The sequence below is a fragment of the Amblyomma americanum genome, chromosome 1 (genome assembly GCF_052857255.1).
Source record: "Amblyomma americanum isolate KBUSLIRL-KWMA chromosome 1, ASM5285725v1, whole genome shotgun sequence".
Lineage (NCBI taxonomy): Eukaryota > Metazoa > Arthropoda > Arachnida > Ixodida > Ixodidae > Amblyomma > Amblyomma americanum.
The window spans coordinates 171,687,626-171,702,756 of NC_135497.1; the positions used below are offsets into that span (position 1 = coordinate 171,687,626).

At 47.4% G+C, this 15,131-nt stretch overlaps 1 long non-coding RNA gene and 1 other non-coding gene across 3 annotated transcripts in view; one reads left to right on the forward strand and one right to left on the reverse strand.

Annotated features, from left to right (window-relative positions):
- Positions 1-15,131, reverse strand: part of LOC144114188 (uncharacterized) — a 139,093-nt gene that overhangs the window by 12,871 nt on the left and 111,091 nt on the right. The window lies entirely within an intron of this gene.
- Positions 11,714-11,786, forward strand: TRNAS-UGA (transfer RNA serine (anticodon UGA)). Its single transcript has one exon. It is a non-coding gene; the product is annotated as a tRNA-Ser (tRNA).

Here is a 15,131-nt window from a genome sequence, read left to right on the forward strand (position 1 = left end):
ACCTGTGCTTACGTCGTGCTGAAACCGGTCCAGTAGGTATGTTTGTTTCATCCCCTGGGAACATCGGCATGCAACGAGAGGTATTGATTTAGAGACACGCAGCAGCGCTTTGAGGCCGGCGTATAAAAAAACATATTTGGAAGGCGCGAACAAAAATAGAATAAAGCACGGCAAACTAGGCTCACGCGAAGGAGAATGTGGCCTAGAGAAAAAAAAAAGTACGAATGAACAACACGAGCGATAAAAGGAAAAGGAAGAAAGAGGTGATTGTTCCCATGAAAATTCCATCAGTGAAAACGAAAGCAGCAAAAGAGGCAGCCCACAAACCACACCCTGTAGCCGAGGGAACTCAAGGGAAGGAATTCGCGAAGTCGTCGAGGTAAACACAGGCTCATTTGAAGCAGGCGATCACGCTGGAATCACCTTGTGCGAGAATATCAGTGGTCTGGCGGCAAGAAGTAATGGTCCATCCACTAAGCCTCATTACGGAAGCGGCAGACAGTGTAAGTGAAGTTTGGCCAGGTTTTCGTTGTCAGCTTAGTTAGAGGCAACGCGCTCTTCAACGCTTGAAAAGCTTATGAGGTCCATCCCTTGGCTTCTCGTGGATCCCATCACCTTTGCTGATACCAGCATTGTTTTCTAGAGTTATTCTTCCTTGCCTTCGGCGCCCACTGTCGAGAGGCCCCATAGCCACGTACTATAATAACGACACAGACTGAGAATATATGCACTGTGCTGTAAAGAAATGGCGTAAATACTGCACACGCTTGCTTCAGTTGCGGTTTCCAATTACTCGCGCCTCATGGCACACCTCTCGAATAAAAAAAAATTACTTGAAATTCTCAAATACGCGCTTATCGAAAAGATGAGTTGAGGTCAGCTGCTCATCTAGACTGCGTTGCCAAGAAATGAGAGCTGTGAACCAAACAAATGTTCAGGTAAGGCTACATATGAAAGCCCCTTGCGAAATAAGAAATGCCAAATGCTTCTTTCGACTGAACTTAATAGCAAGAGCTATGCCGATTTTGCACTGGCAGTTTAGGGGCAAGTTGCTTGTTCGAAAATCGTAGCACACACTTGATGCGTGAATGGTGCACATGGCGACGCAACGCTTATGAGTGGCGCTATACAGCGTGTTCGTTATTTTCGACTTGTGCGTCGCCGACACGCTGGCACGTTGCCTTTCCAAGTTCTCAAATAAATGTTTCATCATCACCAGCTTAACTGCGTCCACCATTGGACAAACACCTCTCGCAAATCTTTCCAAGTAACCGCGTGTCTTTTGCCAGCTGCGCCAACTTATGCCCTCGAACTTACTAATCTCATCAGCCCACCTGACTCTCTGACAAACTCTGCTACGCTTGTCCTTTCTTGGAATCCAGTCTGTTACCTTTAAGGGACCGTCGGTTAGCTTGCATTCGCATTACATGCCCTGCCTATGCCCATTTCTTCTTTTTGGTTGTGACTAAATATCTTTTACTCGCATTTATTCCGTGACCCATTTTGCTCTCATCTTCTCCCTTGACGTTACAGCTAACATTTTCCTTTAAATGGCTCGCTGCACTGCCCTCAATTTAAGTTTAACCCTTTTCGTTAGCCTACACGTTTCTGGAATGTTTCCGGAAGGGAATCCAAGTAAAATGTATCCGAAGTTTGCCGGCCAGCATAAACTCACGCCCTTCCTGTGATGACGGCCTAATAATGCGGGCTAAACGACGCGTATAGAGGTTCCTGCCTGTAGTGTGATATTGAACGATGGTGCAACAAGACTCATAAAAGCTTAAATTACCTGGTTAGTTATAAATGTGGTGCAAAACATGAGTTGTGAGACAGCTAGACGAGGTTGAAATTCACTTAGGCATTCACCTTCAAGATAAAACATGTCATTATCGGCATGAAAATATGCGCATGTGGGTGCGAAGAGGGGGCTGTACGCTAATATAAGTTTTATGTTCCCGCAAACTCTTCGAGGTAAAATAAAAAAGACTATGCACCTCACACACTCTGACGCTCCGTAGTGTAGTATAAAAGAGAGAAGTTGAAAAATAAAAGATTATGCTTGATTTTGATTCATAGACAGTCTACTGCCGGAGACGAGTATCAAAATAATGGCATATCTTTGTAGACATTCTCCGGCGATGATAATTAATATTTTACCTAAATTCAAAGAAAGTCTGGCCTGAGCCAATGGTTGCGCTGTGCTGTGTTAAAACTTCGCAACTCTTAAAGTAGTCCGCCTATGTCTCCTAGAGTTGATATGCTACACTTATTGGATAGCACTGAGCGCAAAACTGAGCATGCGTTAGTTTTGCTGGAAGATACTTTGGACGCCTTAATTTTGATAAACTTTCTGGCATGGTTTTTTTACTCTTCTTTCTCATCATCTTTTCAAATGTTTTGAAAAGTCAGACTGCCAAAAGCGGTTGCTGGTATTTGTGATAGATATTATCGCTCTTGTTTTACTGAGGGTGCCTTTAAAGTTTTCTTAGTGCTCTTAAGTATTGTGATAATGAAACACACGTATATCGGTTGATGTCACGTTTATTAATGCCACTTCACGCCGCCCACGCAGCATAGTCGCGGTTCACGCCGCCTGTGCGGCGCGGCAGTCATCGTGTCTCTGATATAAGGGTTCGTGAACCCCAACTATCACGAGAAAGTCTCCCATGTGGAAAAATTAGGCATAAAATTTTTCTGCCCCGTTTTTCAGTGCCACAGCCGGATATTCGTTTATTCGGGCAAGAAGCTTTATATTGCCGCAGAAAAGAATATTCGATAAAAAACTGTAGACTGTCCCTTTTAAATTGTAGTTTCTGTTGGTCTCGTCAGCGGTGGCGACACCAGTAAAAATAGGTCTTCCACACTATATACGGGGGGTTTCACCTAAGACTTCAGACAATTTTTAAAAACACGCTTTTCGAGTCGGAAGAGCGCTTTTTTTTCGGCATAGTACTGTCAGTGGCGTAATACATCCGAATACAGCTAAGACTTGCTAACTAGCTGGCTGGTTAACTAATTTTGAATAGTTAATTTTTCAACTACAAGTATTGAGCTCCTAAGTTACTGAGAGGCGTGTAGCCCACCATAAGTAATATCCATATCAGTTTTTAGAATTTCGAAAACGCAGTTACCCTCGGCGCTGTGGCCCAACAAATTTTGGCTGTTTCGACGAGTTACGTGCACTGGAGAGGTTGCTTTGCCTGCAAGCTTCTCGAAAGCGCATGTATTTTGGCGGGATGTAGCCAAAATTTGTTGGGCCACAGCGGCCAGGATAACCATGTTTTCGAAATTCTAAAAACTGATGCGAATAAGTAAAGTGGGGTACACGCCTATACATTAATTAAGGAGCCTAAGAGTAAGATTTAAAAAAATTAACTGGCAGCTGATTTCTGGCAGCTGATTTGGTCAATATAATATAAAATCACCAAAAATTGAAGAAACATAACAGGATTTAATTCACGACGTTTCGGCTGGAGGCCGAAACGTCGTGAATTATATCCTGTTATGTTTCTTCAATTTTTGGTGATTATATATATATATATATATATATATATATATATATATATATATATATATATATATATATATATATATATATATATATATATATATTACCAGACATGGCAAAGGAAATGAGGGGCTCGTTTGACAAACATATGAAGGAAGCCAATAGTCGCCGAAACCAAGGTGCATAGGAGAATGTTTCTATTTTTTTTTAATAGTTTGCGGTGCCAATCAATGAAAGAATAACACTTCGATTTATCTGTCGCTTAAAGAAAATTACTTATAGAGCAGCAGCAGGAAAAACAACCATGCCGCCGGTGGGATCCGAACCCACACCTCCGAATATCGCATCCGGTGCTCTACCAACTGAGCTGCGGCGACGGCTGTCCAATCTGCTGCTTTCATGGGTATTTATGTTATGCGTGTAAGCGACCCTTGAGAGTATTCACCAGCGCCACCCTCGTCCATAGAGGCGGACGTAGCATGTCCGGTAATACCGTGAGTATGACGTGTAACTTAATCTAACGGCGAGGGCGGAAACTTGCGAGAACCCTCTTATGCTACCTATGGCATCAAGACTGCCAGAACCGAGACCCTTGTTAAGCTATTAGTAGACATGGCAAAAGAAATGAAGGGCTCGTTTGACAAACATATGGAGGAAGCCAACAGTCACCGAAACCAAGGTGCATAAGGGAATAATGATAATAATAATAAAAATAATAATAATAATAATAATAATAATAATAATAATAATAATAATAATAATAATAATAATAATAATAATAATAATAATAATTGGTTTTGTGGAAAGGAAATGGCGCAGTATGTCTCATATATCGTTGGACACCTGAACCGCGCCGTAAGGGAAGGGATGAAGGAGGCAGTTAAAGACAAAATGAAGAAGAGGTTCCACCGTAGTGGAGGGCTCCGGAATAATTTCGACCACCTGGGGATCTTTAACGTGCACTGACATCGCACAGCACACGGGCACCTTAGCGTTCTTCCTCCATAAAAACGCAGCCGCCGCGGTCGGGTTCGAACTCGGGAACTCCGGATCAGTAGTCGAGCACCCTAACCACTGAGCCACCGCGGCGGGTTGCATAAGGGAATGTTTCAATTTTTTCTTTAATTTGTGGGGCCAATCAATGAGATAATAACTTTGATTGATCTGTAGCTCAAAGAAAATTACTTATAGAGCAGCAGAAAAAAACAACCATGCCGCCGGTTGGATCCGAACCCACGGACCCACGGTTCGGATCACACCGGCGGCATGGTTGTTTTTTCTGTAACTTTCTTTAAGGGTTTAAGCGACAGATTAATCGAAGTGTTATTCTCTCTTTGATTGGCACCACTATTCTGATTCCATGGCATGCGTTGGGGCTGCGACCACTCCTCAGATAGTTAACAAGTCGCAAACACCAGGAAAATGAAAACTTTATCCAAGCATTTACAAACTTGTAAAAACGCGGTGCTGCCACAGTAGTGCAGCGCAGTTGAAAGAACGCAAGAGTCACGAGTCACGTAACATGAAACTCCGGGGGGGGGGGGGGGGAGCTCTTAAGAGGAAGAAAGCACGCAGGCGAGAGTGAAGGCCCACGGGGAGAAGGTAGAAAAAGAGTGAAGAGGAGAGGAGTCCAGTGTTTGCAGATACAGCCGGTGCCTGGTTGGGAAATTCGAACTGGTCTCGGGACAGCACACTCTCCGTCTGGTTATACATATAACCACTATATGATGTTTTCAGTCCTAACACGAAGTAAGCAGGACTGTCTCAGTCACAGGACGAAGAAACTGCTTGATCACTCATCGTGTTGCCGCCTTAATCTCGACCTTTCGCACCTTGCCGTCCGCACTTGCGATAGCGTTCACAATGAGCCCCACGAGCCGCTCTTTGCGATGAACTTGGCTTTCTCTCAGGAGAACGAGGTCACCTGCCTTGAGATTTCGAGTTGGGCCCTGCCACTTACGACGACTTTCCAGGGTGGTAAGGAACTCGCGTCGCCAGCGGCACCAAAAGGCGTCGGCCAGCCACTGAACCTGCCGCCACTGTCGCCGATATATATTTTTGTCATTTAAAACTGGTGGCACTGTGTTGCCGTCGACCTTCTGGGTCAGAAGCGCTGCAGGAGTTAGCACTTCCCAGCACTCGGAATCCGTTGAGACAGGAACGAGGGGTCGCGAATATATGATCCCTGAGACTTCTGCCAAGAGGGTTACCAAGACTTCGTGAGTAAAGCGACGAGAGGTATTCTCAAGAAACATGGAGTCCAAAATTCGCCGTGTGACTCCTATCATCCTTTCCCACACTCCTCTCATCTGAGAAGCATGAGGAGGATTGAATACCCAACTGCATTCATGCTCTGACAGGAATGTTCCTAGCTTCTCGTGGTCTGGGACACTGGTATTGAGTTTTAGTTCGGAGCATGCTCCAACAAAATTTGTCCCACAATCAGACCTCAGTTGCTTTGCCAGGCCCATTATGGTAAAGAATCTTCAGAGCGCATTAATAAAACTTGAGGTATCCATGCTGTCGATTACTTCGATAGGAACAGCGCGGATACTCATGCAAGTGAAGAGCACGGCCCACCGTTTGCTGTTGACCTCGCCGCCTCTCGTGCGACGAGACGCGACTTGCCACGGGCCAAATACATCTAGTCCGACATAAGTGAAAGGTGGCTCGGTGCTTAGCTTTTCTGCGTGCAGGTCTGCCATCTTCTGCTGTAGCTGCCTTCCTCTGAGCTTGCAACATGTAACACAACTGTGTATGTATGAGGCGATGCTACGCTTACCTCCGACAATCAAGAACCCCGCTGCCATAACTTCTCCCTCAGTGAAGTCGCGTCCTTGATGTTTGACCTGTTTGTGATAATGCCGAACAATCAGGGTGGTGACATGGTGTCGCCCTGGCATGATGATGGGCTTCTGCTCTTGATGGTCGAAATGGTTTTCCCTGCCTAGTCGGCCGCCAACTTTCAAAAGACCGTCGGAATCAACCCATGGATCCAGTCTGCACAGAGGGCTTGACTTCGGTAGTCGCTTTCCTCGTTACAAGCTTTTCAACTCATCTGAAAAGGCTTCCTTCTGGACAGACAGAATAATGACTGCCTTTGCTCGGGCTAAGTGTTCTGCAGAAGGTCGCAGTTGGTGAGATGAGCTTTTATGCGGGCAGTTTGACACGTCAGAAGTGCCCTGAATTTTGCCCACTATCCGTATGAGCATTGCAACTGCGTGAGTCAGCCTAATCCAGCTTGAGAAGCGCTCGAACCGCTTGCTGCCGAGTTGTTTCAGGTCTACACTGGTTGCAAAAGCATTTGCCTGGGGCCGCACCTGCGTGTCGGAATCCGCATCGACCCAGTCGAACTTCCCTTCCGTACCTGCGAGCAGTGTTCTTGATGATACAAAAACTCCGGGCCTGTTAGCCAGGTCGATCCTGCCATTTGTGCTGCTGGCACAGACCTGGTTCCGGGATCTGCAGGGTTCATGTCAGAAGGAACATAGAGCCATTGCTCTGGCCGTGTAGAGCTCCTGATGCGTTCCACCCTGTTACTGACATACATAAAAAACTTTCGCGTCTCATTATGTATGTAGCCTACGACTACCGTGCTGTCAGTAAGAAGCTTACAGCATCAAGTTTCATATCTATTTCGCGACTGATAAGTTCTGCTAGCTCCACTGCCAACACCGCGCCGCACAGTTCAAGCCTTGGGATGGTGTGTTCCGGATGCGGTGCTAGCTTGGCCTTTCCTATTACGAACCCGACATGACACGCACCATCTGGATATGTCACTCTGAGGTAAGCCACTGCAGCCACAGCTTTGGTTGATGCGTCGGAGAATATGTGCAGTTCCTTGCACTCTGCGGTAGTGAGTGAGGCAGGGGCATAGGTGCGAGGTATGTTCAGCTGCTCGAGTACTTGCAAGGAGCCTTCCCACGTCTCCCACGCGGCTCTGTGGTCGTCAGGAAGTGGACACTCCCTGTCGCATGTCTCAGCGACTAGCTCTCGGAGGAGGGATTTTCCTTGAACGATGACTGGAGCAGCAAACCCAGGCGGGTCGTACAAGCTATTCACGACTGACAAGACACCGCGCTTGGTGAATGGCTTTTCTTGGATTGGAGTCGTAAATGTGAAAACATCCTTCTTCAGATTCCAAGAAATTTACAGACTGCGTTGGACCTGCTGTCAGCCATTGCACAAGTCAAGATCCTTCAAATCCTTAGCACGGTCTTCTTCTGGAAATGCTTCCAACACTGTAGCGCAGTTAGAGGCTATCTTGTGGAGCTTAAGGTTTGATGCGGCCAACATGTGTTGCGTGCGGCGTATTCGGCTGATGGCGTCCTTGTCTTTGCAAGAGACTTCAACCCATCATCGACATAGAAATCCCTCTCGATGAACTCCCTGACGTCGCTGCCAAATTCTTCCTCTCCTTCTCGTGCTGTTCTCCGCAGCCCGTAGGTTGCAACTGCTGGTGCAGGGCTATTTCCAAACACGTACATCCATTCAGTACTTCACCACGTCACTGTAGATGCTGTTGCGGAACCACAAAAATTTTAGATAATTTCGGTGGTCGTCTCGTACCAGGAAGCAGTAGAACATGTGCTTAATGTCCACACTTATGGCCACTTGGTCCTCCTGGAATCGGATGAGCACTCCAAGCAGGCTGTTGATCAAGTCTGGACAGGTAAGCAGCACACCGTTTAGAGACACGCCCTTAAACTGTGCACTGGAGTCGAACACGACTCGTGCTTCCCCGGGCTTTCGTGGGTGGCAAACACCAATGATGGGGAGGTACCAACATTCTTCACCTTCTCGAACCGGTGGAGCTTCCTCGGCATGGTCGTTCTTGAAAATCTTGTCCATGAAGCTCGCGAATTGTTTCCTCAGTTCTGGCTTTCTCTTCAAGGTCTGTTGGACAGCAGTGAGGCGTGACTCAGCCAAACACTTGCTATTCGGAAGCCAAAGTTTTTGAGAACGAAACGGAAGAGGCGCTACCCAGCTGTTGGATTCGTCCCTTGAAAACTCGTCGTCCATGAGCTTCAAGAACTTCCTGTCCTCGACACAAAGGTAAGGTCTGTTGTCATCCTTTTTTGTCTGGAGCAGCGTTTCAGTGATCTCGTCATCTTATCTGTCCTTCCTAGCAGCGTGCTGAGGTGGTTGGAAGCAATGTGTCGACCCTTGTGTGCCAGCGAGCTACTCCTTGACCAGAAAATGATTCTGGCGTGGCTTGAAAAGGGAGGGACGTCCATTTGCAAGGACGTTTTTTTTAGGTTGCTGACACAGTCCGGTGTATGACTTCGACTTATGCAGACATTCCCTACGATGGCCCATCCCAGGTCCAGTCTCTGAGAAAATGGAGCATCGGCCGGTCCGTTGCGCTGTTGGCGAACCTTGTGTACTCTGAGGATGTCTCTCCAGAGAAGAAGTAGAATATTGGCCTCTAGGTCAAAACAACGAATGAAGTTAGTTACAGCTCTGAGATCAGGGCGATGCAATGCCACTTCCGGTGTTGGAATATCGTTCCGGTTGTTAGGCATCTCGTTGCACTCGATGAGTGTTGGCAAGGGTAGCTTCGCGGAGCCATGAATGTCTCTTCAATGAGAAAGCCAGATGCCCTTCTTCCTGTCGCCTCTGTAGTTCCAGCACATGCCCTTATTGTGTAGGAAGAACTGTCGCCATTGAGCCCGAAAATGTCGTAGAACTCTGTTCTTGCAAGGGACCTGTTGCTCTGATCGTCTAAGATGGCATACATTTTTTCAGTGTTGTTAGGCTGAGTCGGATGACTGACTTTCACCAAGCAGATCTTATAGCAGGATTTGCTACCGCTGCTTTGACCGCAGACCTCTGTACATTTATATGACACTTCAAGTGCAGGATCTTGGTCTAGACCTGCATCTTCAGAGTCGTTATGAGCTACAGGAGACATATGGCTTACATTTCCGGCATTAAGTGCTGTGGCATGCCTATCACTACCACAATCGTCGCATTTGAGAACTGTTTTTCAGTCTCTTGCAAAGTGGTCTGTTGAAGCGAAGCACCTGAAGCAAGCATATCCCATAATTTTTCAGCAGAGGTTTTCGTTCATCCAGCGGTTTATCTCTGAAGGCGCGGCCCTTCCGGAGGGGGTGAGGCTTCCTGTGCAGAGGAGAATACTTGGTTGTATCATGCCACTTCTTTGGTGCGTTTGAGGGCGAATTATCGGAGCTTGCCTCCACGTCCGTCAGTTGCACTGAGATAAGCGTTCTTTTCGTGCTGTCATTCATTGCTCATCTGTCTGCTCTTGGTAGCCTTGAAGGGGTGCTACCTGCAGAGTCCAGTTTGAAGCTAGGATCGTTTCTTGTTTTCCCTTGGTCCCTGTTAAAGCTGGACAAGAACGAGAAAGGGGGAAAGGCGACCGATGATTTTGTTTGTACTTCGAGCCTTTCGCGATCCACATGTCTTGCAAGCGGTGGGGAAGCTTTTCTACAATGGGATTTACCCCTCTTGCGGCGTCCAGATAAGAAAGCCTAGTCAGGTGAGGGCCACATTTTGCAGCCTCAACTTCAAGAAGCAGGTCTCCCAGCTCTCTCAGTTTCTGGGTGTCTTCGTCGGACAGTCTGGGGAAATTTGAAATTCTCCTGAAGACGGTCTCTTCTATAATTTCCGGGCGACCATAGCATTCCTCAAGTCTTTCCCAGACTACCTTTAACCCGGCCTCGGGGCTGTCGAAGTGCACGGAACGCAGCCGCTTTGCATAGCCTGATGACTCGGTCCCAAGCCATTTCACCAGAAGGTCAAGTTCTTCTCTTGCCGTGACTTCGAGAGTCCGTGTCATTCCCTTAAACGTAGATTTCCACGACCGGTATAGTTTTCATGGCAGTCGTCGAACTTCGTAAGTGAGGTACCCACAAGGTCGCGTCGAATCGGATACTTTGCCATTGGGGTCAGTTCGGGGGAATTTGCTTCATCTCCCTGCTGACGAGCAATGTTCTGCGCGAAGCCTTGGTTGCGAGCGCTTGGTGTGTATGGAGCGTGGTCTTCGGGTGCTTCATCGACGGTCTGAAAGACGTCATGCTCTCCGCTCTCATGCTGCTGCGATTGCTGGTGCGGGCCGATGCGCACCTGAGCCTGGTCAAGCACGTTGTAAAAGGTAAGTTGAGAGCGGTGTTCGGATGCCTCGGAGACAGTCCGACAGATGTGATGCTCCGCGACGTGCTGATCTACGCCAGCCTCCAGGATCTCTGCTTGTGCTTCCGCGGCGGCCGCTTCTCTTGCCAACTGCATCACTTGTAACGAAGTGTTCAGCTCGACTTTCTTGCGCTCGATTTCGGCAGCCACATTTTTGTCTTGTTCTTCGAGTTTGGCTATTTACAGTTTCACCGCGGCTTCTTTCTTCGTAAGAGAAGCATGTACTCGCACCGCGGCGGCCTCCGCTCTTGCTCTGGCGGTGAGTATGCTTGGCGTTGTCGAGCCGTCCGAACGCTCCGAACGAGCTGAGCGCGACGAATGCCGTGACTGCACAGAGCTTTCCATTTTCTCAGCGCATGCGAAATGTGATGGTCCGGACTCACCTGAGCAGCGGGCGACTTGCCGTTTTGCGAGGCATGTCGTCCATGGCTGCGATGCGAAAACGGAAATTCTGAAGAGCGGAGCCAGACAGCGGAGCCGCTGAAAGCTAGGTGCTCTCGAAAAGCGTGTGAGGCACAGACTCGACGTTCATCACGATTTTACTATTCTCATTTCGTGGCACGCGTTGGGGCTGCGGCCACTCCGCAGATAGTTAACAGGTCGTAAACAGCCGGAAAATGAAAATTTTATCCAGGCATTTACAAACTTGTAAAAACGCGGTGCTGCCACAGTCGTGCAGCGCGGTTGAAAGAACGCAAGAGTCACGAGTCACGTAACATGAAACTCCGGGGGGGGGGGGGAGGGGGAGCTCTTAAGAGGGAGAAAGCACGCAGGCGAGAGTGAAGGCACATGGGGAGAAGGTAGAAAAAGAGCGAAGAGGAGAGGAGTCCAGTGTTTGCAGAGAGCCGGCGCCTGGGCTGGAAATTCGAACAGGACTCAGCACAACCACAAATTAAAAAAAAAAAGAAATATTCCCCTATGCACCTTGGTTTCGGTGACTGCTGGCATCCTTCACGTATGCACACACACACACACACACACACACACACACACACACACACACACACACACACACACACACATATATATATAGCAGGAGATTAGACAGCCGTCGCCGTAGCTCAGTTGGTAGAGCACCGGACGTGATATTCGGAGGTCGTGGGTTCGGATCCCACCGGCGGCATGGTTGTTTTTTCTGCTGCATTATAAGTGATCTTCTTTAAAACCAATTGATTGGCATTACAAATGTAAAAAAAATAGAAACATTCCCCTTGCACCTTGGTTTCGGTGACTGTTGGCTTCCTTAATATGTTTGTCAAACGAGCCCCTCATTTCATTTGCCTTGTCTGCTAATAGCTTAACGGGGGTCTCGGTTCTGGCAGTCTTGATGCCATAGGTAGCATAAGAGGGCTCTCGCACAGTTTCCGCCCTCTCCGTTAGAAGACGTTCTACGTCACACTTGCAGTATTACAGGACGTGCTACGTCCACCGCTATGGACGAGGGTGGCGCTGGTGAACACTCTCAAGGTTCGCTTACGCGCCAAGCATAAATACCCACGAAAGCAGCAGATTGGACAGCCGTCGCCGTACCTCAGTTGGTAGAGCACCGGACGCGATATTTGGAGGTCGTGGGTTCGGATCCCACCGGCGGCATGGTTGTTCACATCCCGTCGGTGGGATGTGAACCCACTACCTCCGAATATCGCATCCGGTGCTCTACCAACTGAGCTACGGTGACGGCTGTCCAGTCTGCTGCTTTCGTGGGCATTTATGTTTTGCGTGTGAGCGAACCTTGAGAGTGTTCACCAGCGCCATCCTCGTCCATAGCGGTGGACGTAGCACGTCCTGTAATACCGCGAGTGTGACGTAGAACGTCATCTAACGGCGAGGGCGGAAACTGTGCGAGAGCACTCTTATGCTACCTATGGCAACAAGACTGCCAGAACCGAGACCCTCGTTAGCCGGTCGTTAGCAATAGCCATATCGCTTTTCAAAATTCCGAAAACACGATTATTGTTGGCGCTGCGGCTTGACAAAATTTGGCTTTTTCGTTTCGCAGGATGCAGCCATATATATATATATATATATATATATATATATATATATATATATATATATATATATATATATATATATATATATATATATATATATATATATATATATATCTCGGCTACGGGAGGTGGTTGGTTCGAAACCCACCGCCGGACACTCACCGGTAAAGATGGGTACAAGCCACCCCCGGCCCGGCGCCCGGCTTCTTCAGGGGTGTGTGCTTGGAGGAGGCTCCGCAAACCCCGCTGTGCCCCTTCGGGCGCAAACCCAGTTTCGAACAACTCATCCTGCTAACAGGTAGAAACAAGTGAAGAACACACTTGAATAGTTCCCAAGTGACGAGTACACTTGAAGAGCTCACTCCAAAGTCCGGCTTCTCGGCTCAGGGTCTTCGTGAGAAAAAAAAATAGAAAAGTGCCGTAAATGGGCTTCTACCGCACGAGGCGGATTTAACGATCTTGACGGCGGAACTTATCGCTGGTCCGTCAGAGCAACTGTGGTCAAGACCCTTTTCCCAAGCATCTCACCCAGAAGAGCCGAGCAACTAGTCAGCACTACACATTAAAAAAAATTAAACATTCCCCTATGCACCTTGGTTTCGGTGACTGTTGGCTCCCTTTATATATATATGGCTGCATCCTGCGACAATGCATGCGCTTTCGCAACCATGCAGGCAAAGCAACCGCTCCAGTGCACGTAACTAGTCGAAAAAAGCAAATTTTTTGAGCTGCAGCGCCAATGACAATCGTGTTTTCGTAATTTTGAAAAGCGATATGGCTATTGCTAACGACCGGCTACAGAACTAGGCGTTTAACTTACTAGTTGAAAAGGTAATTATTAAAAATTAGTTAACCAACTTACTAAAGAAGTTTCACTGGTTTTCTGACATCTGCCAACACCGGTAATACTATGCCAAAAAGCCATATTTTCACCCTAAAAAGCCTATTTTTAAATTTTTTTCAAAGTGTTCGCTGAAACATCCGGTATATTATAGATCCTACGGTGAAACTCGCTTCATTTCTATTCGACGATATCAAGCAGACGAGATTCTTAACGTATTCGATCAGTATTGGTTCGTCGCAGATGGTAATTTATGCTTCAGAAAGCGGTCGCTGATTAACCGAAGGCGTTTATATCCGACAGCGTGGTTTCTCAGGATCCTTTCCATTCCGAAACTTGCGTTTAAACTCTAGACGTGGCTGCAGACGCGTACAAGTTTCGACACCGTCCCACATCCAATGCTCCTCCACAAACTTGATTGATTATGTTCTTAATAACCCCTTCCCTGGTGGGTTGGATATCCAGCTTCCTAACCCAGCGTTCATAGTTGGTACACTTCAATTCATCTCCCCCCCCCTCCCCCCCCCCCCCCCCCGGTTTGTGTTTCATCCGCATTCCACAAGGTTCTGTCTTAGGCCTGCTTCTTTTCTTGCTTCATATTAATGATCTGACATGTAGCGTGTTGGTTAAAATTCGTCTTTACGCTGACGACTGCCTCCTGTGTCATAGCATTAACACACCACTCGACCATAAATTGCTTAATGACTCATTTGCTAATTTCGTATTTGGTGTAAGGAACGGCAAATGAGCATTAATTTCTCTAAAACAGTGTCCATGTCCTTTTCTAGACGACCATCTCCTTCACTTTTCATGAACAGTTTTCACGGTCAGGATTTATCAAGACTAACAGCATTTGAATACCTCGGTCGTCATTTTTTTTAAATATATGTCATGGACGAACTATATTAATATCATATGTAACAAAGTTTTTAAAAGTCTCAGGTACCTCCATCGTACATTGCGCAAGGCGCCGAAGGATACCAAATTGCTGACATATAAAACGCTTATCAACCTCATTCTTGCTTACGGCTGCTAAGAAATTGCCCCATTCATATAAATATCCATTCGGATCACTTCAGCACACACGGGGGACCAAATTGAGCTTCAAAGGCAACGCTATAATAAGTTTCCCTGTCCCGTAATGTCCGGTCCCACTTGGATAAAACTTTATTTTACTCACTTTGCATTTTGCCATGCTTCCCGAGTCATCGACCATCCTAACGTTGGCCATAAAAACTCTTCGCAGCGATTCTATCTAGACAGTCGCTCCTTCGAGCCTGGAGTATAGTGTTGGAAGAAATAAGGCGCAGGCCGTCGCATGGGACGGAGTGCTCTCGCTAGGTCCGCCGACCAAAGGTAATGTTGTCACGTGTTGGCCATAATGCGGTGGACAATGCACGAGGAGATTGCCATTAAATTCAGTCTTAAGCGGGTGGACTTGAGCCCACAAAGAAATGAACAGCTAGGTGGCGGCGGTAGCAACGCGTTGGCTTGGCGGTCGTTGAACAGAAATGCGTGCCGCTCTCGGCCGCGTTGGATTTAAAACTGGCAAGGAGCGATCGAGATAAGCCACCAAAACAACTACAACAATCTGGAATAATGTGGAAGCAGTTGCGCGTGGATGCGATCATTC